Genomic DNA, 23,637 nt, shown 5'->3' on the forward strand with positions numbered 1-23,637 from the left:
CCATCATTACATTGTACATTTCACCCAAAAACAAATTTTGTAAAACTGACTCTAATTTGATTATTGTATTAGCCTGGACGATGGCAATTACTATGAATTTTGAAATATGTATATCCGACTTTAATTTAATCATTAGTACATTGCAAACTGATCGACATTGAACATATGAACATCGTGTGATTATGGTGATTGTTTGATAAAGTGTCTGGCATTAAACCAGTACATATATTTAATAACTTAGACTCTATGGTCTAATATGAGCATCGCTTGGCGTCCGTCGTTTGTTAATTGGCTAAAAAGGATCATATCAATATTATTTAGATACTTAAAATTTGGTAAAAATGCATTATAAAATGGCTAATTTATCTGTAAGTTAAAAGATTACATAAAATAAGACAATATATTTAGTCAAATATTTCTAAAAATGTATATTTATCTAGACTTTATACAAAAATTGAAATATAATGTTGATAATGACAATAAATGGAATAACACATTTTTCGGCCTTCTTCTTGAATTGCGAGTTCAATCCCACATGCTAATGGTTACTGCTTTAGGCAGTCGCTCAAGAATACAAAAATAATTGCAATAACATTAACGGTAAATAGTTATCAAAGGTACCAGGATTATAATTTAATACGCCAGACGCGCGTTTCGTCTACATAAGACTCATCAGTGACGCTCAGATCAAAATAGTTATAAAGCCAAACAAGTGCAAAGTTGAAGAGCATTGAGGACCCAAAATTCCAAAAATGTGTGCCAAATACGGCTAAGGTAATCTATGCCTGGGATAAGAAAATCCTTAGTTTTTCGAAATATTCTAAATTTTGTAAACAGGAAATTTAAAAAAATGACCATATAATTGATATTCATGTCAACACCGAAGTGCTGACTACTGGGCTGGTGATACCCTCGGGGACGGAACAATTACATATGCATATGGAGCGTCTTCATGATCGAGACTAGCATCACTGAAGATATATTCATTTTCGAAATACGAATCTGGTGCAAAATAAATGGAGACATTTATGCTAGTACTACCACATTGGCGATGCCTCTTCTGGTGGTCTATTAGTTACCGAGAGTATCACCAGGCCGTGCAGTTGCTATAACTTTTGTACTGGCTTGAACATATGGATATTGTTCTATTCAAATTTGCTGTTATAAAATGTTTAAATCATTTGAAATCAATGAATGTGTCTCACTGGTGTATAGCTCTGAATCCTTGTCCTAGTTTTACATAACGTTTGGTCTGTTTTGGTTTTATAAGCTTTCAACGTTTGTATTAGGTTTTTGACTTTTAAATATTTTGGCCTCGAGCATCAATAGAGAGACATTAATTGTCGAAATGCTAATCTGGTGCAAATAATTGGTACCGTTAATGTTATTACTACAATTTTTGCAATGCTGTGACTTCTGTAAGTTACATGGAGTATCATCAATCCAGTAGCCATTACTTCTGTACTGGCTTGAAAATATGGATATTGTTCTATTCAAATTGCTCTTATAAAATTTCGAAATCATTTAGAATTAAGGAAAGGATCTCCCTCGTGCATAGCTCTGATTCCTTTTCGGGGTTTCGCTTTACCTTTTGTTTTTGTTTTTTTTTGGTTTATCAGCTCTTCCACGTTTGTATTAGGGTTTATACTTTCAAATATTTTGGCCTCGAGAATCACTGAAAAGACATAGTTGTCAAAATACGCATCTGGTGTAATAATATCGGTACCGTTAATGTAATTAAAATTGACTTCAGATTTAAATACTTGGGTGAACGACGCAGACTTATGGAGATGCACCGACAACAGCTACAACTCATTATAAGGTATGGAAACATTGCGAAAAATAATTATGCTACATGCATGAAGTTGCTCAAAGTGTTCGTTCCTTTTGTTGATTCTCTCAATCAGTAAAACACTAAACTTGTTTGTAATACTTAACTAAACTTATATTCGTTCATACTTACTCTGATCTGTTTAAAACTTTGTAAATGGATAAGGATATATAAAATACTCATAATTTTGAATTATCAAAAACAGCCAAATTCTAATAATGTTGCGAGTCCGATTACCTCAAATACGCACACAACTTGACGTCCTTCAAATGTAGATATCATTTATTCACAGATTTAGTGCATAAGTCCTTCTAGCATTTGTCGATAAACAAAAAAGATTAATGCTGTATATATGCTTTCAAATTGGCTTTCTATACCTGAACAAGTACAATTTAAAAGGAATGTAATTATAAGTATCAGCATCAATTTTGAAAAAGGGTAACGGTGCAGAAGTGATAACTGAAGATTGCAAAATACATTAGATTTTTTTCCACAGGCGACAATAGTATATTACCCCAAGTTTTGGATCGGTTCATTTAGCTCAGTCTTTAGTTTGTTTTCTATATAGTGTTTTGGACCTTTTTGTCGTTTTTCGTCTTCTGAAATGGCGTTACAGTGGTATATCCTGCTTATTTTTTTCTACTTGCTTTTTTTTTCTACGCTTTATACTACTATCCACAATATTTATTTGAAGGATCAACTAAATCGTCTTATTAAACAGAGTTTTGTCCACAAAAATGGGAAACGTAGATACACATTTCTTGTTTTTGGTCATTATACATTTTACTTTGTGAAAGTGAAAAATCACACAGGATTTGATACATACTTCATGCAGAATTCATACAGTACCTTTTTATAGATAAAAGAAAAAGTATCTTGCAAATTTCTTTAATTTCAGTTAAGATATACTAATGATGTTCTGTCATGCAATGACCCACACAGTGAACTTTAGATTAAGAATATTATCAAAAGTAGAATGTCTGCTTCATATCTTAATATTTTCCTCGATATTGACACAGACAGACGACTTCAAACTATAAAATATGTGTCAAATGTGATGATTACAACTTTCCGATTGTCGTTTTCCAATTTCTCAGCAGTTGCATACCTTCTGCTTCCTCTTCTGACGTTTATGTTATCTCAATTAATACGTTAAGCTTTTCAATATTCATGTGTATTAATAGGGTTGTATTCCTAACACAAAAATTTCTTCAACAGAGTTATGAAGAACAACGACTGAAATCGACACTACATAAGTTTTACGGTCACCGTAATGGATTGGTTGACCGAAACGATGTGTTGGTATCTCAAATCACTAGCGACATGCTTCTTATGTTACCAGTAAAGTCGTCTTATCATATGTTTTATCACTTTGTGTAGGTTGTACCAATTGCATCAAGCCACATTTATTAACTCAAATCAAATTTTCGCACTTAGCTATTTCAACTTTAAAAGAAGTATGGCCACGAAGGCCTTACATTGATTATAAAAATCAAACTCTGTAACACCACATGTAGCAACCCATTTTTGGGATCTTTGATATGCAAATCTAGATAAACTCGACATTTTGGTAAACTGCTGCTTGTTTTTACAATGTTGGCAGCTTCAAAAGAATGATATGTTACAAGCTTTTATGAAAATTGACTGTCATCATGCGTTTTTAAGATCTATTTTACTTGCCACACCCTTCAAACAAAATAAAATCATTACAAAAAGACGTATATGGATCAGATACACATCCTAACAAAAAGTTATGGTGTTACTTGTATGTTGCCAACGTTGTTTGATGCAAAAAACTATTGAAATGTAAGGAAACATTTGTCACAATTACGATTGTCTTCATTTGGGTGTGCACTTATGACGTCATAATGACATCACAATTGTTCTAATGTTCACAATTTGTTTATTTTGTATTTGTCAGAAATTTTTCGATATTTGTCATGAAATGTTTAATTGTACAACTAAAGTTAAATTTTACAGAATTTAGGGACAATATGGACCCTTTTTTAACCAATCCTTTGTTGAGTGTAAGAAAACATTGTCCTGTACTGAGTACTGCCCATCAGAGAGTGTTACTTGTTCTTATCAATAGCACCGACAAAATGATAATCTGATTAAATTTATCAAATGACAAGGAATTCACAACACATAAACCACGAATAGAGCAGTCGCATATAATCATATTATCGTTAATAATTACGAAGTACATTTCCTATAAACGCAAGAAGACGACTTACTGTCCCGAACAGATGGTCAAGGTCGTTTAAACACCGGTAGAAATAACTAAATGGGAACTTATGTAACATTCAAAACAATGCATGTTTGCAGTTCTTTACCGCACAAAACAGCTGAGAAAGCACTGGTTTCTCGATATTTTATCTTGAATGTATCAGATTCAATATAAGAGTATGAACTCGTCAAAATTGTATCGGACCTTATCAGTATGCATTTTTGCAGTATTGGCCAAAGCTGCGTGAAAACCTTTACCTCACAGGTTTATATGTATATCTATAATGCCGGAGGAACGAATTTGCCCATTTTTCTAGCAGGCATAAATTTTCATCGCTTTTATTCTCCATTGTATTTTGTTTGCACTTTTGAAAGCGCAATTCTCCCAACAAATTGTTCTAAAATTCTTGATGTCACAAATATTCATTATACAAATTCTGTGAGAACTTGAGAACTATATCAAATTCCTTTTTCTCTGTTTTTCGGGATACTCTGAATAAGAAATCTATAATGAATATAGAACTTCTATACAAACCTGTTTTCTCTTTATGTTTGAGCTGTTTTGTGAAATCGTAAGTAAGAAATTAAATGGTAGCAATAACGTGTCTATCAGGCAAAGATTCATCTAACGGCATCCAAACACATGTTTACTAAAACAATAATTATATAGAAGTAGAAGTGATTGTTGTCGATGTCAATCTTAATACAAACCATGTTTATGGATTCACGTGACAGGTGATGATTGTATAGCAGGAGTTACCTTCACTATCCACGAATCTGGTCCTACTTCTCGCACTGTTAACGTGGTTTCACTCATATTGTTCTGTCATTACATGGATAATTGTGATTAAAATTGTTCTCCGTGTTCTACTTTATTTTTTACCCTTTTCAAGAAAGAAAAATGGAGAAACAATATCTAATATATGGTAAAGTTTATTATTTCAGTACAACCATACCATTTATGCCAGCAGCTTTTCATCATGAATTCACTTTAATAACTTTACTACGAATATTTTTCCTCGATTGGTTGATTTATGAGTGATTGAGTAAAATCGCAGCGGCGCAAAAAGGATAAATTGCAACGATTTCTTGTAACAAAAATGCCAAACCCCTTAAGTTTTCCTTGGACTAAACGTAAATTCGCTTAGTTTGTTTATGCATAATATGTAAAACAGTCTATTCTATAATAAATTACCTCTGTTTTTTCAAATAATAACGGTATGCCTTGGTTCACAGGTCATTGTGGCCATCTGATAAGAACAGGGCTGTCCTTCGTTGGACTTTTGGATTAACTATGACTAAATAAACTCTTCTGAACGCAGGTAATAACTTAAGAAGGATTGTCTAAATATTCAAAATATATAGATTACCAACTTTTTATTTGACAAAATGGACAGTATGACAAAAGTTTGGGGACTGAAATACAATATCACGCAAAAGCTAGGAAGTTCTCTTTACTAACATGTTGGGGACAAATGAATCGTTGCTAACAATACATCATCTAACTGTCCAATAAGACTAATTCAAATATTACTTTGTTTATATTATTAGAGTCTCCTTGATTTTGTCCCAAAATACAACGTTGCCTTGTTCATCATTAGGGTATTCTATGTAAGATTGTTTTTGAACTAGGTCTAACATCACCAGAGGCAGTTCACTAGGAGGAATCTGTTCAAGGAACACGAGAAATAAAATGTTTTGACCTCCTCTTGAATAAAAACTCTCCATTCTGGCCATATTAAATTCGAACATACAATAATACGAATCCAGGAAGGATCTTGTTATTATGCAAACAGTTTTTCTACTTTCGTGTATTGCATTAGTGATATTTTGTGTAATATCTTCTCCCGGAAGAAAATTTCTTTGATGAATGCATAACTTCAGACTCTCCTTTTATTCCAGGTTTGGGATTATGCCTCTTATTATAAAATCCTTTTCCTCGTCGGAGTAGGAAATGAAAGCATCGAATATATAGTGACCATCGTCAAGAATTGGTCTATATCGCTTATATTTACTTTTGGTCAAATGATATATGTAGCGCAGTCTCCATCGATATCGATATGCTAAACTACCGACCAGAACAACGCAGGCCACAGCTATGCTGGATGTTATACAGGCAATTAAAACAGTATATGATGCACATTCCTTTTCAAGCTGCAAAACAATCGGTCCTAATGGATAAATCGTCATTACAGAATTATTCATCCAATTACATCTGTATGTGCGAATGCCAATAAAGATATGATGATTTTTATGCATCCACTGAATAATGGGGAGCGTATTGCAACTACATTGTTAGTTATTTTTAGAAAGATCGATTTGGAGACCGGGACTCCTTACAATGTTTAATATGTCATTCATTAATTCTTTGGAGAATGAGTGTATATTGTTGTGTGAAAGGTTTAACATTTGTAATGTGGGTAATTTTGACATATCAAACATGATGTCAGATAATATACTGTGACTAAGATTTATTGTTTGAAGCTTCGGATGATCATGAAATATTGAAAAATGAAGTTGGTGTATTACATTAAACGATAGATCTACATATTCAAACCTTTTGGCTAATTGCTTTGAATATCTATTTGTAGCTAAAAAATTACTTAGACTGTTATTTTGTAATTTCAGTTGACTTAAATTTGGCATTTCGAACTGAATTTCAGATTAGTTAACTTCGAAAACCCATAATCTATATCTGGACAATCTTGTGACTCATTAATATCTATTTCAATATTTTCCAGTTGTTGAAGGTTTGTGGTGACATTTTTACAAGCCAAAAATCCGTTCCAAAAATTCCTGGAGGAAATGATTTCAATTGTACTGATAAGTTGTTGTGTTCTAGTATCGGTTTCTGCAGATTTACAAGGCCAATAAATGACCCAAGTTCCAATTGCTCCAATTTATTCCACGACAAATCCAGTTCTAGCAGATGATTAAGATTGTAAAAACTACCGTTCGATATTAAAATGATCCGATTTGACTTGAGATTTAGGAAATATATATTCGATGGCAGATTTGGAATGGTGGTTATATTGATATTTGAGCAATCCACGTATCGCACATCAGTGATATTAAAACAGATACATCGTCTATCAAAATGACAACGGAGTGATTTTGTATCTTTGACGAATAGAGTAGTTAACAGTATAAAGAAAAATACTAAGGTTATCATGGTTCAAAATAGTAAAATTTTAAGTCAATCCATACAATAAAAAAAGTATTAAGTTATATAGAAATGGTAACGTTCCAATGTTAAAGGCAAGGCAAACTTTCAATAAACCAAATTTTCTGTATAATGTGTGGTCCGCATCTGACTGCATCTTTGTTGAAGTATATCATCACGACGCTGTCGTATGTCATCTTTTGCACTGCAAAAATCTGTGTTGTATCTGTATTGGAAAGCATTTGTTAATGTATATTTAATATATGCGTTAAAGTAATTATTTACTCAAAAGAAGTTAAGCTATTTCTCATTTGTTCTGTTTATTAATTTACAATGATTAATTTCGATTTTTCTATTGTACATGTACTATTTTATTTCACTTTCTTTCACAAGATGTTTGATCTAGTTAATGACTTCTTTTTCTTTAAGATCTCTCATTGGGTTTAGTTATGGCATACTACATTAAGTAATCCGTATTGGCGTACCTGATAAACATTTCAACGTACATTCGACAAATTTGTATAAAGTTTCATAGAGTATCGAATATAGAAAAACAACATGATATTTCTTCTTACATAAAATAAATTACTAAATTATTGTTCACAGTTAAGTTTGAATTGGGAAAATAACTACATCATTATTCATTATAAAAATTTGAATGATAAGTAATGAACAATGAATATTGAAAAATGAAATATGAATAATGGACGTACGTTAGTGCAGTTTAAAACAATACTTAAAATAAAGAAAAATGAAAAAACAAGCATGTCAGTCGATTTAAAACTTTTCAAAAAACAAATGTTTGAGCAAATTAGATCTTATTAAAACAGGAGTTATACTAAGATGTCCAGAGAGAGCTACCAATGCCGGTTCCGCTATTGTTTGTTATAACAGCATGTATCGCTCACTTATGTCTATGTGCATCGGCATCAATGGACACTTTCCAACATTGTAGACATGAATATTATTCATGACTAAAATTTCTTTCTTTTTTGAACTTGAATTGCTGATAAATTTTTTTCTGTTTACATTTTCTTTTATACTGTTTGCCAAAAACACAAAAAAAGGTATTAATCGTCATTTAAGGATAATAGCTGCTATACGAAAAGTGACAAATTTTTCTATGTGTATAAAATTGAGAATGGAAATGGGGAATGTGTCAAAGAGACAACAACCCGACCATAGAGCAGACAACAGCCGAAGGCCACCAATGGGTCTTCAATGCAGCGAGAAACTCTCGCACCCGGAGGCGTCCTTCAGCTGACCCCTAAACAAATATGTATACTAGTTCAGTGATAATGGACGTCATACTAAACTCCAAATTATACACAAGAAACTAAAATTAAAAATGATACAAGACTAACAAAGGCTAGAGGCTCCTGACTTGGGACAGGCGCAAAAATGCGGCGGGGTTAAACATGTTTTTTGAGATCTCAACCCTCCCCCTATACCTCTAGCCAATGTAGAAAAAACAAACGTACAACAGTACGCACAATAAAACTCAGTTTGAGAGAAGTCCGAGTCCGATGTCAGAATAGGAAACAAAAGAAAATAAACAAAATGACAATAATACATAAATAACAACAGACTACTAGCAGTTACTGCAAGCTCCAGACCTCAATTAAACTGATTGAAAGATTATGTCTTCATTATATGAATATCAGGCACAATCCCTCCTGTTAGGGGTTTAGTATTATACCGTCATAAAATATATGAGAAGAGCACAACCCGTGTCATGCCAACAACTGGTTTTAGAATAAATATGTTTAATTCCGATGCAAAGACCCTATAAGTGAATCAATATTAAAGCCAAAATATGCAATCTTTAATGACCTGACAACAGTATCGTAACTATATCCCTTCTTAATAAGTCTGTTTAAAGGTTTTATTAGCTTTTGAGGTGAATACTGGGATTTTTGTACTTTGTAAAGAATATTACCATAAAAGATTGGATGTGAAATACCCGAACGTATAAGATGTCTGCATGTTGTGTTATATTTACGAATGATGTCCTTATACCGATGATAAAATTTAGTAAATGTTTTGACTAGTTTATGATATCGAAAACCCTGGTGTAATAATTTTTCAGTAATATATAAATTTCTCTCGCTAAAATCTAATACGTTGTTACATACACGAGCGAATCGTACAAGTTGAGATATATAAACACCATAAGAAGGTGACAAGGAAACGTCACCATCTAAAAATGGATAATTAACGATAGGAAATGAAAAATCATCTCTTTTATCATAAATTTTTGTATTAAGCTTCCCGTTAATGATATAGATATCAAGATCGAGGAAAGGACAGTGGTCATTGTTAGTATTAGCTTTATTTAAAGTAAGTTCAACAGGAAAAATTTCTTTAGTATACATACTGAAGTTGTCATTATTGAGAGCCAATATATCATCCAAATATCTAAAAGTATTGTTAAATTTTTGTATCAGATGTTGTTTCGATGGGTCTTTGCTGATTTTAGTCATAAATTGTAATTCATAACATTACAAAAACAGGTCCGCAATAAGTGGTGCACAGTTAGTCCTCATTGGAATTCCGATAACTTGACGATATACGGAATCTCCAAAGCGAACAAAAATGTTATCAAGTAAAAATTCAAGGGCAGATATAGTATCAAAGCATGTCCAATTGACATAGCTCTTTTGTTTGTTGCTACTAAAAATTGACCTCAAAGAGTTTGAACATATGTATTCGCATTCCGACTTTTTAAATGCCCATTTAATTAGGTGTGTGATTTTTTTCTTAATAAGAATATGAGGCAAAGTGGTATATAGGGTAGAAAAATCAAAACTTTGAACAGATTCAAAATCACCAATATATGCATGCAATTTATCAAGTACTTCCAACGAGTTTTTGACACTCCAAAAGTAGTTAATTCCACTATTTTCAAATACCTTATTTGAACAATTTATTTTCAGGTTTTTGATTGTACCAAGTGTACTAGTAAGTAGAATAGACAATTTAGTAGTGGAACAATGACTTGAAGACGAAATAAATCTATATTTGTAAGGTGATTCGTGTAGCTTCGGAAGCCAGTACATAGTTGGGACTTTCATTGTATTTGGTTCTGCTTGTAAAGAAGTAGCTAATAGTTTATGTTTGTTACAGATATCGTTTTCTGAAAATGAAGTCAGTTGGAATGTTGGTGAATTCGTGATTTCCTTTTGCAGAACCTCAATGTAAAATTTACGTCAAACTATAATGATATTATTAGCAGCTTTATCAGCCGGGACGAAAACAAATTCCTTGGCTAGTTCTTTTAGTTTATGTTTGATACGAGAGATAGGATTTTTATGGTTGTTGTTAAGAGTAAAATGTTCTTTAAAATGTTGTATACGTATATCAACTATCTTCATTACTGAATTAAAAAAAGAGTCCAAAGATTTTTTGTCAGCTTTTTCCCGTTTTATCCATTTCAAACAGTAAGCACGAAGTGAGTCGTGGATGATATTACGACACTCATTCCAATTAATAATTGACGGGGACGATATTTAGGTCCTTTACTGAGGAATGATTTTAACTCTCGGTCGCGAACGATGTTAAGGTCTCCTGTTATAACATGGGAAATGGGGCCATAAGTGTATTCGGAATTACTACAATTACATGACGGAGGTGTATTTTCACTGATATTTACATCTTTACAGACTTGGCTATAATTAAACACAAATTTTCGGGTAGATTTCTTGTAAATACAACAAATAAGAGGGAGTTCAGTATTATCAAAATATCCAGGAATTCGTTCTTTAACAGAATGGTCGTTAAAAATACCGGCAATATTTACAAAATCAAAACCTGCTGACTTATTTGCAAATCTTGTCTTAATCCTTTTTGATTTTTAAGGTTTCTATCTAATACAGTTTTCGAGATATCAAGAAAAGATGAAAAAATGGTAAAATTGTCATTTGAAGGCCGTAACTGAATTTGTAATTTGTATCTCTTGCATTGTAGCTTTCGTTTTTTGTTCACTATCTGTAATAGTTTCAAAATAATAGGCAAGACTACAAAAAAAATTGTTTGATCTTCATTTAACGGTGATAACTCTTATAAGAAGCTAACTAACGATTTCAGCAATTTCACTTATTTGTATATCTTGCCTTACTTATAATTTTTGCTGTTTGAAATTTCTATTTATTTATTATATTTTTTAAGATAAGTCACAAACGCAGAATAAGGGTAAAAATCGTCATTAAAGGGCATTTACTCTGTTAAAGGGACCGACTGACGATTTCGACTTCCACATATATTTCCGTAATTGAAAATGAGAAATTAGATTTTTAACTGAATTGAAGAATGAACAAATAAAGCGTACAAAAATGATATATGTATATTGGTGGCCTTCGGCTGTTTTCTGCTTTGGTCGGGTTGTTGTCTCTTTGACACATTCCCCATTTCCATTCTCAATTTTATATATATATGCAGTCAGCAGGGTTTAAGAACATTTGTTGTTCGACCTGTTAGTCAAATGCGTTTTGTTAAAATATACTTTTTCACTTTTTTGGTCTTATAGAAAATGTTGTTTGTGCTGTATTTAGATCCCTCTAACAAGAAATTTGTTTTGCATGCACACGTATAAAAATTGCAGTATTTATCCAACGCAATCATAGGTTTGAGCGTTGTTTTCAATTTAGACTTGTTTATATATACAAGTCTAAATTGAAAACAACGTTCAAACCTATGATTGCAATGGATAAAAACCGCAATTTTTATACGTGTGCATGCGAAACAAATTTCTTGTTAGAGGGGTCTAAATACAGCACAAAAACATTTTCCAAAAGACCAAAAAAAGTATATTTTAACAAAACGCATTTGACTAGCAGGTCGAACAACGGATGTTCTTAAACCCTGCTGACTGTCATTGGCGATTGCCAAATAAACGGATCATCAGATGTAACAAAATGGATCTTTACTATTAATTTAATACCAAACAGAAAACAATAAACTTGCGGAAAAGATGGTATATCGCAAACAAAAGGTGCAAAAATTTGTACACCATACCCGGATTTCGACAATTAATGTCTCTTCAGTGATGTTAGGAATCGAAACGATATTTGGAAGGCCATATAATTATGATTGCGTTGATAAAAACCGCAATTTTTATACGTGTGCATGCAAAACACATTTCTTGTTAGAGGGGTCTAAATACAGCACAAACAACATTTTCCAAAAGACCAAAAAAGTGAAAAAGTGTATTTTAACAAAACGCATTTGACTAGCATGTCGAAAAACGGATGTTCTTAAACCCTGCTGACTGCCATGGCGATTGCCAAATAGATATATATATATCTATATGAATTAGAAGTAATTAATCCATGCTATGTGTTGAAAATTTTAATACCTTACAATTAGGTGCTCGCGTTTTGATTTGAATAACAAAATTAAAAAAATATGATGTTAAATTTTACAGTACCTACTTTGTACCCACGCATATATGATTCGTATGAGGCAAAAGTCTATGTGAAAGTTTGTTTGATTTCCTGTAATAGAATACGGTATTCAAAATCACTATATATTAATGGGGAAATATTATCTATAATTATTTCATATTGATCCAATCGTTTATAAAATCAAAGAGGAGTGGTCTTTATTCGTTTATATAAAAAAAAATGTAGTTTCTGTTTGTCAAGAATAGGGAGGTGAAAATAAAAACGTAGGTGTTCGGCAAGTCCCGATAGGATACAGCATTTCACACTCTGTATCACATAGTGTCTAGAAAAATGTGAATTCATTCAACGGAGAAAACATATATGTCATCAATATCAAAAACATTGATATATCGAAGACTGCCATTGATGAGTTTTGAAAACCGGAACTGTCTTTCGATAATGTTATTCACTTTTCTTACAATTCTGAAGTGAGTTACAAAATTATATCTTTATCTAGACTTTAAAGTTGATTGAGTATTGGTTATCGATCGAGTTGAGATCTTAGAAATCAGTCTCTCAATAAATACCTCCCTTGCATGCATGCGTTATAATGTAACCTGATAAATTGAATCATCGCACCTTCAACATGTCATAAGTACGTAAAGTACTCTGATTAGGTAATAAAACAAATTTACGAGGAAATATTATTATTTATGCCATTCTTATGTATGTTTATATTTATTTGTACCGAAATATGGTTCTTCCACAATTTTGTGTTTTTGATAATTATAGCTGTAAACAAAGCAGAACCAACAAATCAAAATTAAAGGGCATATCAATAACAAACAAAAGAAGAAAAAAGACCAACAACGGGACACATGTCAGAACTACTCAAATCATGCGCAGTCCTTTTTTATAGCCTAATTCCTCGTTTTTATGAAACCTAGATCTTTAATAGAGAATAAAAGAACACAGAATAAAGAAGAAAAAATCAAATACGTTGTTGCATACACGTAACATACATGTAGCATTTAGACAGAAATTTTTTAAAAGACGTTATTTTTATAATATGCGCTGAACCAATAGGGTTAGACCCAGTGATTTGTTCATTATTAGCTTTATATTTCAAAACCCTGCACAGTCAAATTCTTAATTTGAGTAAAAGGTTTATACGCTGAAGATAAGTCAATATTTTATTATTAATACTCTTATTGCTAATGAAAATAACAAAAATATCTGACAGCTGAAAATCAAGATATACCTTATGTATGATGTCAAAACTAACCCATGGCAGTGTTAAGCATTTTCTGCTCCGCTTAAGACTGCTGTAAAATGGTTTTTCCCTTTTTTAATTGTTAGTGAGAAATTGAAGTTTCAATTGATTTTGATATTGAACGAATGAAGCATACATTAATAGTATAAATGTAGAAATAAGTTGTAATAAATGCATGTATGCTGAAATGTCTTGCAATTATGTGCCTTACATTTTGATCTGAGATACAAAATGGAAATATATGATGTCAAAATTTACATTACTTACGTTGTACTCTCGCTGATCGGTTTTGTATGAGGCAAAAGTCCATGAGAAAGTTTGTTTGATTTCCTGTTGGAGAATCAAGTACTTATTCAAAACACAATACAATATAGGAAAATATTATCTATAATTATTTCATATTTCCCAATCGATAAGAAAATCAAAGAGGGGTGGTATTAAGTCGTTTACATGAAATAAGAGTAGTTTAGAAGACGTTGTATATCTTAAATCATTGCTTACAGCTTCGCTATTTCTGTTTGTACATAATAGGATAAAGTAAAAATAAATTAAAATTAAAACGTTAAGCTCCAATACGATACATACAGCATGTCATGTCTTAATCACCCCTCAATCCACCAAAATTTTATCAACGAAATGACCGAGGCTACAGTACATTAAGAGAAGACTTTTAGCTACAAAATTGTTTTCGGTTTTCAAACAAATCTTTTGCGATAGAATAACAAATCGAATACAAAATATGTGTATAAGCTACAGTAAGACGCTATACACCTGCCTTCCGAATTCACTCTTAGTAAAATATTGAATATAATACAATCGGTTAAATTATAGACGACTTTACTATAGGTGTCAGACCACTAATTCAAAATCCCTATCTATTCAACCAAATTTTGCAAATTTCACAGCTTTCTAAATATTTTACCTTAAGTTTAAATTCATAAAAACCAGGTATATTCTGAATTGTACATGTATCATATTTCTACATTCCAATGTTCAACCTATATTTAAAGTCTTCTAAAGATATACTAACGTTCGGAAGACAAATACTGCTAAAAATAACCCCTGGTTTTCTGAAATCTTAAATAAGTATACTATGGAGCGCATTAATCCTCAATTTTTAAAGCAAGCTCATGGACAAATAGATTTTGGCTCAAAATGGCCTACATATATTTCTCTTTCTACAAAAGTTTCATTTTTGCAAATTTATTGGTTTGTTTAAGTAAACAGTGACACCAAAGCACTATTTTTGTCAGGGAAGGGCTACTTTTACATACATTCTAAATTGGAGTGGGTGAATTGTTTGTCTGACACCTAAACACTTAGATATATCAATGAATTGCAGATATGTCATGTCCTAAAACGTAGATGTAGGCAAAAATGTTCACAGTAGCCTTGCCTTATCAGGGATATCGGATTGGCCAAATTAAAAAAAACCTTCCGCTATATTTTAACACATCAACAACTCATTTATATATTTTTCAATACGTTTTAGTTGTTTGATATGTTTTCGAATGCATTGCCATATATCTTTACTGTCGTAATATGTGCATTCAAATACCTTTACTTTAGGGTCTTCAAAGATACAAAAATTCCTGGAGGAGATAATTTTCAATGTAGCGATAGCTTGTTTTGTTCTAGTGTCAGCTTCTACGGATTTACAAGTCAAGTAATGATCAAATCGCTCCTGTTTAATCCACGATAAATCCAATTATATCAGGTGATTAATTTTTTGAAAACTACAACTTGATATTAAAAATGATCCAGTTATACTTTAGATTCGGGACATTTATACTTGAAGACAAATTCGGAGTTTTTGTTATACCATTAACGTATTGAAAACGATACATAGTCTATCAACACGACAACGCAAGAAGTTTTATCTTCAACAAATTTGAAAGCAGCATTGTTGTGGTATACCATCACTAGCTACGATGCTAGATGTCACATATTTCATTAATAAATTTTGTTGTAACATGTACGCGAAATCGTATGTATGGTATATATGTATGTTGCGAAAGTAATTATTTACTAATTCATGGTTAGTATATTCTACAACCATCACCGATTACTGTAGAACTGTAGAATAGTATATGTAATCGTGATAATTTCGCTTCGATTACCAATGTAAATTGTTGTTTTTGCAAAGTGTAATTTGAAATATATCTTTTATCAATCCGCTATTGTAAAGATCTTAAGGTTATACAAGATAAATTTGTCAATCCGCTATTGTAAGATGACTAATCATGGAATATGACTCAAATGTGAATTTCAACAAAAGTAACACAGAGGATGCTACTACTGCAGCAGGAACTGTTTACCCTTTCGGAGCACCTTGGTTCAACGCGATGTTTCTAGTGGGGTTCGTGTTGTTCAATTTTTAGTTTTTCGCGTTGTGTTTTGTAGACTTTTTAATTCTTTTCGTCATTTTTCCTTTTGTTCCTGGTGTTGTGTTTTCATTTGACTTGTGGTTTTTGATTGTTTTCTCAGAATCTGCGTCCTATTTGTGATTTGGTAAAATTATGCAAATTTTAAAATTTGTGTAAATACACAGATCTACACTCATGTACTTGCGTTTATTTCTGTATGATTGTTCAAAAAAAGATAATATTTTAAAAAGACAACTCTCCATCCAAGTCAAAATTTATAAAAGTAAACCATTATAGGTCACAGTTCGGCCTTCAACACGGAGCCTTGGCTCACACCGAACAGTAAGCTATAAAGGGCCCCAAAAAATTACTAGTGTAAAACCATTCAAACGGGAAAACCAACGGTCTAATCTATACATTAACCTATCATTTGAGACCGGAAGTGACCTTCACTAAACCGGAAGTACCTAATATCTCCATTATTACAAAGTATACAAAGCTATCATGTGAGACCGGAAGTGACATTTTTAAAACCGGCCTTTGACAATTATCTCTCTTATTTCATGCAAAAATATACAGAAACATTTTTTTATTGAATCAGTATGAAGAAACCTATGCGTGGACGCCAAAAGTAACTTTGAGTAAAGCGGAAGTAGCTTCTCATCAATAATTTAGAAAATTGATGTGGAAAGACCTTTGGTTTTTAGTTTTATCAATTTTGCATTTTTTCAGAGGACAAACTGTTATGTTTATTCTCTATGTTAGGTTTCGGTAACAAATAAATCCCATTGAATGCTACATTTTATTTGAATCCGAACGATACGAAAAATACGAGGAGGTGTTTGATAATACGTTATTCAAATCATACAAAATAATTACACACATGCCCATGAAAACCACCTCAGTCGGGTCGTGGTATCATGATCGCCTTGAGAGCAGGAGGTGATTGGATCAATCACAAGCCATGTCTAACTAATAACTGAACAATTGTTATATGTTCCTTCTCCACTAAGCAAGCGGCATTTTAGGGTAAGAACACAATCTGGTCGATCCGTAGTTGGGTATGTTCAAGAAGGGTGACATGTTTTTTTTCTATTTTTTGTTTATTTTATATACCATAGATTAATTCATACATGTAATTGTGAAAACAACAACACACTTATCATTCAAATACACTATGGCCTCCTAATGTGTAAAGGACTGTGCATTGCGAGACTGGAATTTCATATTTTAGATAGGCAAACATTGCAATGAGACAACTATTACTTTTCTTGAAACAAGTTATAAGATGGACTTTCTCAATATATTATTTCATCATGTATAAATTGTTATTACACAACGGTGCCAGTATCGCAAGAGTTGTAGGACACAAATACAAAACTACATATCAAATAACAATACTGATGTTTGTGATATGAAGCGGAGGACAAATCAATCGCGGCTAACATTAAACATGCTAAATTTCCAATAAGAGAATATTCTTATTGATATGTTACTGATTATGTTATTAAAGTTTCCTTGATTTTGTCCCAAAATACAACATCGCCTTGTTCATCGTTAGGGTATTCAATGTAAGATTGTTTTTGAACTAGTTCTAACATCATCAGAGGAAGTTCACTTGGACGAATCTGTTCAAGGAACACGAGAAATAAAATGTTTCGACCTCCTCTTGAATAAATGTTCTCCATTCTGGCCATATTAAATTCAAATATACAATAAGACGAATCAAGAAAAGATCTTGTTATTATGCAAACAGTTTTTTCTACTTTCGTGTATTGCATTAGTAATATTTTGTGTAATGTCTTCTCCCGGAATGCATGAGTTAAGTCCATCCTTTTGTTCAAGGTTTGGAATAATGTCTAAAAACTATGAAATCCTTTTCCTCGTCAGAATAGGAAATGAGAGCATCGAATCTATAGTGACCATCATCTAGAATCGGTCTATATTGCTTGTATTTACTTTTGGTCATATGATATATGTATCGCAGTCTCCATCGATATCAATATGCTAAATCCACCGACCAGAACAACACAGGCTACAGCTATACCGGAAGTAATCCAGGCAATTTAAACAGTATATGATGCACACTCTTTTTCAAGCTGCAACACAATTGGTCTTAATGGATATATCATCATAACAGAATTATTTATTCAATTACATCTATAAGTTTGAATGCCAATAAAGATACGATGATTTTCAAGCATCCACTAAATAAAAGGAAGCGTATTGCAGCTAAATTGTACGTTATGTTTGGAAAGATCTATTTTGAGACCGGAACTCCTTGCAATATTTGAGATGGCATTCATCGATTCTTTGGAGAACGATTGTATAATGGTGTATGAAAGGTTTAAAATTTCCAATGTCCGTAGTTTCGACATATCAAACGAGATGTCCGGTAATATATTGTGACTTAGGTTTATTGTTTTAAGCTTCGGATGATCGTGAAATATTGAAAAATGTAGGCGTCGAATTTCATTTAATGATAAATCTACATGTTCAAGACGTTCGGTCATATTCTTCGAATATCTATTTGAAGTAAGAAATTTGCCAAGACCATTATATATATATTTTGTTATTTTAGTTGAATTAAGTTTGGCATATCAAACTAAAATTTATTCAAGTTGTTGAATGATAAATCAAAAATCTGGAGTGTTGGTGGGACAGGATGTTTTCCAATAGCCTTAACAAAACTGTTGTATCCCATTTGTAATTCTGTTATACTAGATGTTTGTAAATAACGAAACAAGTGTGCCGGAAAAGTAACTGATTTTAATAATGAGACATGATCAGGATATAAGACGGTGTATATCGGACATTTTTAACAATCGATAAAATCCACTTATACTTAAATCAATGTGTGAAATGTTAAGTATTTTCAACTGCTTCTAATATCGTAGACTATCGCTAAGTATTGTTCTTAAACGTTGATATATTCAAAATTATTTAACAATAGCCAGTTTTCAAAGATTTCAGATTAGATAAGTTAGAAAACCCGTCCGCTATTTTTGGGCAATCAGAAGATGCAATAATATCTATTTCAATACTTTCCAGTTGTTTAAGGTTTGTGACGACATTTTTAGAAGCCAAAAATCCGTCCCTGTCGTTATATTTAGCATTCAAATGTTTTAAGGATTTCAAAGGGTCAAAAATTCCTGGAGGAAATGATTTCCACTTAAGTGATAAGTTGTTGTGTTCTAATGATAGCTTCTGTAGATTAAAAAGTCCAGTAAATGATCCAAGTTCCAATCGCTCCAGTTTATTCCATGATAAATCCAATTCTAACAGGTGATTTAGATTGTAAAAACTACCATTTGATACCATAATTATCTGATTGAAATTAAGGGTCAAGACATTTATAGTAGACGGCAGAATTGGGATTGTTGCTATATTAATATTTAAACAATTCACGTAATGCACATCGGTTACACTAAAACAAATACATTGTCTATCGAAATGACAACGTAGTGACGACTTATTTTGGACAGATAGAGTAATCAAAATAAAGAGCATAAAGAAAAATATATTGTTTAACATTATTAGTGGTAGAATTTTGACTCGACAAGAACCGACGGATCTGGTATCTCTGAAATTTTTAGAGTCTTATGTTCAAAATGGCATTTCTAACATTGATTTCCAGGACTTATTTACACATATTAATTTATTTATATTATGAATAAGAAAGTTTCAACTGAAAATTCTACGGAAAATTATACTTGCATAATGTTTTTTTTTTAAATTGATATTACAAAAAATGTTCTTTAATGTTTTCATAATGTATGCTGAAAAAATGTAAAATGACTTAGATCAGCTTACTTATTTTTGAAATAAATATCTATAGTGACCATCATCTAGAATCGGTCTATATCGCTTGTATTTACTTTTGGTCATATGATATATGTATCGCAGTCTCCATCGATATCAATATGCTAAATCCACCGACCAGAACAACACAGGCTACAGCTATACCGGAAGTAATCCAGGCAATTTAAACAGTATATGATGCACACTCTTTTTCAAGCTGCAACACAATTGGTCTTAATGGATATATCATCATAACAGAATTATTTATTCAATTACATCTATAAGTTTGAATGCCAATAAAGATACGATGATTTTCAAGCATCCACTAAATAAAAGGAAGCGTATTGCAGCTAAATTGTACGTTATGTTTGGAAAGATCTATTTTGAGACCGGAACTCCTTGCAATATTTGAGATGGCATTCATCGATTCTTTGGAGAACGATTGTATAATGGTGTATGAAAGGTTTAAAATTTCCAATGTCCGTAGTTTCGACATATCAAACGAGATGTCCGGTAATATATTGTGACTTAGGTTTATTGTTTTAAGCTTCGGATGATCGTGAAATATTGAAAAATGTAGGCGTCGAATTTCATTTAATGATAAATCTACATATTCAAGACGTTCGGTCATATTCTTCGAATATCTATTTGAAGTAAGAAATTTGCCAAGACCATTATATATATATTTTGTTATTTTAGTTGAATTAAGTTTGGCATATCAAACTAAAATTTATTCAAGTTGTTGAATGATAAATAAAAAATCTGGAGTGTTGGTGGGACAGGATGTTTTCCAATAGCCTTAACAAAACTGTTGTATCCCATTTTTAATTCTGTTATACTAGATGTTTGTAAATAACGAAACAAGTGTGCCGGAAAAGTAACTGATTCTAATAATGAGACATGATCAGGATATAAGACGGTGTATATCGGACATTTTTAACAATCGATAAAATCCACTTATACTTAAATCAATGTGTGAAATGTTAAGTATTTTCAACTGCTTCTAATATCGTAGACTATCGCTAAGTATTGTTCTTAAACGTTGATATATTCAAAATTATTTAACAATAGCCAGTTTTCAAAGATTTCAGATTAGATAAGTTAGAAAACCCGTCCGCTATTTTTGGGCAATCAGAAGATGCAATAATATCTATTTCAATACTTTCCAGTTGTTTAAGGTTTGTGACGACATTTTTAGAAGCCAAAAATCCGTCCCTGTCGTTATATTTAGCATTCAAATGTTTTAAGGATTTCAAAGGGTCAAAAATTCCTGGAGGAAATGATTTCCACTTAAGTGATAAGTTGTTGTGTTCTAATGATAGCTTCTGTAGATTAAAAAGTCCAGTAAATGATCCAAGTTCCAATCGCTCCAGTTTATTCCATGATAAATCCAATTCTAACAGGTGATTTAGATTGTAAAAACTACCATTTGATACCATAATTATCTGATTGAAATTAAGGGTCAAGACATTTATAGTAGACGGCAGAATTGGGATTGTTGCTATATTAATATTTAAACAATTCACGTAATGCACATCGGTTACACTAAAACAAATACATTGTCTATCGAAATGACAACGTAGTGACGACTTATTTTGGACAGATAGAGTAATCAAAATAAAGAGCATAAAGAAAAATATATTGTTTAACATTATTAGTGGTAGAATTTTGACTCGACAAGAACCGACGGATCTGGTATCTCCGAAATTTTTAGAGTCTTATGTTCAAAATGGCATTTCTAACATTGATTTCCAGGACTTATTTACACATATTAATTTATTTATATTATGAATAAGAAAGTTTCAACTGAAAATTCTACGGAAAATTATACTTGCATAATGTTTTTTTTTTAAATTGATATTACAAAAAATGTTCTTTAATGTTTTCATAATGTATGCTGAAAAAATGTAAAATGACTTAGATCAGCTTACTTATTTTTGAAATAAATATCTATAGTGACCATCATCTAGAATCGGTCTATATCGCTTGTATTTACTTTTGGTCATATGATATATGTATCGCAGTCTCCATCGATATCAATATGCTAAATCCACCGACCAGAACAACACAGGCTACAGCTATACCGGAAGTAATCCAGGCAATTTAAACAGTATATGATGCACACTCTTTTTCAAGCTGCAACACAATTGGTCTTAATGGATATATCATCATAACAGAATTATTTATTCAATTACATCTATAAGTTTGAATGCCAATAAAGATACGATGATTTTCAAGCATCCACTAAATAAAAGGAAGCGTATTGCAGCTAAATTGTACGTTATGTTTGGAAAGATCTATTTTGAGACCGGAACTCCTTGCAATATTTGAGATGGCATTCATCGATTCTTTGGAGAACGATTGTATAATGGTGTATGAAAGGTTTAAAATTTCCAATGTCCGTAGTTTCGACATATCAAACGAGATGTCCGGTAATATATTGTGACTTAGGTTTATTGTTTTAAGCTTCGGATGATCGTGAAATATTGAAAAATGTAGGCGTCGAATTTCATTTAATAATAAATCTACATGTTCAAGACGTTCGGTCATATTCTTCGAATATCTATTTGAAGTAAGAAATTTGCCAAGACCATTATATATATATTTTGTTATTTTAGTTGAATTAAGTTTGGCATATCAAACTAAAATTTATTCAAGTTGTTGAATGATAAATCAAAAATCTGGAGTGTTGGTGGGACAGGATGTTTTCCAATAGCCTTAACAAAACTGTTGTATCCCATTTGTAATTCTGTTATACTAGATGTTTGTAAATAACGAAACAAGTGTGCCGGAAAAGTAACTGATTCTAATAATGAGACATGATCAGGATATAAGACGGTGTATATCGGACATTTTTAACAATCGATAAAATCCACTTATACTTAAATCAATGTGTGAAATGTTAAGTATTTTCAACTGCTTCTAATATCGTAGACTATCGCTAAGTATTGTTCTTAAACGTTGATATATTCAAAATTATTTAACAATAGCCAGTTTTCAAAGATTTCAGATTAGATAAGTTAGAAAACCCGTCCGCTATTTTTGGGCAATCAGGAGATGCAATAATATCTATTTCAATACTTTCCAGTTGTTTAAGGTTTGTGACGACATTTTTAGAAGCCAAAAATCCGTCCCTGTCGTTATATTTAGCATTCAAATGTTTTAAGGATTTCAAAGGGTCAAAAATTCCTGGAGGAAATGATTTCCACTTAAGTGATAAGTTGTTGTGTTCTAATGATAGCTTCTGTAGATTAAAAAGTCCAGTAAATGATCCAAGTTCCAATCGCTCCAGTTTATTCCATGATAAATCCAATTCTAACAGGTGATTTAGATTGTAAAAACTACCATTTGATACCATAATTATCTGATTGAAATTAAGGGTCAAGACATTTATAGTAGACGGCAGAATTGGGATTGTTGCTATATTAATATTTAAACAATTCACGTAATGCACATCGGTTACACTAAAACAAATACATTGTCTATCGAAATGACAACGTAGTGACGACTTATTTTGGACAGATAGAGTAATCAAAATAAAGAGCATAAAGAAAAATATATTGTTTAACATTATTAGTGGTAGAATTTTGACT

This window comes from Mytilus californianus, unplaced genomic scaffold (assembly GCF_021869535.1).
Source record: "Mytilus californianus isolate M0D057914Y unplaced genomic scaffold, xbMytCali1.0.p SCAF_7, whole genome shotgun sequence".
Classification (NCBI taxonomy): domain Eukaryota; kingdom Metazoa; phylum Mollusca; class Bivalvia; order Mytilida; family Mytilidae; genus Mytilus; species Mytilus californianus.